The sequence below is a fragment of the Penaeus monodon genome, chromosome 21 (assembly GCF_015228065.2).
Source record: "Penaeus monodon isolate SGIC_2016 chromosome 21, NSTDA_Pmon_1, whole genome shotgun sequence".
Taxonomy (NCBI): Eukaryota; Metazoa; Arthropoda; class Malacostraca; order Decapoda; family Penaeidae; genus Penaeus; species Penaeus monodon.
Genome location: NC_051406.1, coordinates 32778163 through 32778517, shown reverse-complemented (window position 1 = coordinate 32778517; position 355 = coordinate 32778163). Strand labels below are relative to the sequence as shown.

Here is a 355-nt window from a genome sequence, read left to right as displayed (position 1 = left end):
ATGGTATAATAATATAGTGAATGTTACTTCAGAGCTGGTTGCACTGTGGGTAATGAAGGCCTCTGAGGTTTCTGAACCAGGCCTCATTGTCCTGTGTTTGAATTAAAATATAGAAACATGACTTGAATCAGTAAGATTGATAACAGGAAACTTGTTTTCTCTTCAGACTAATAAAACAATATATTTTAAATTAACCCTCCCCTTTAGTCTCAGTGAAATTTATGGTTTACTGGTAAGGGTAAGGCAAATCTGACCATGAGTCTGGTGTGTGCTTGGTTGAGCTGGGACTGCATCATTACTTGCAATAGAACTGCTTAACCTGTTGCTGGTATGTCTTGGGGCTTTTAGAACATTA

General features: G+C 37.7%; 1 protein-coding gene across 2 annotated transcripts in view; it reads left to right on the top strand.

Annotated features, from left to right (window-relative positions):
• The window catches only part of LOC119586428 (tRNA-dihydrouridine(47) synthase [NAD(P)(+)]-like), a 14270-nt gene that overhangs the window by 780 nt on the left and 13135 nt on the right, over positions 1 to 355 (top strand). The window lies entirely within an intron of this gene.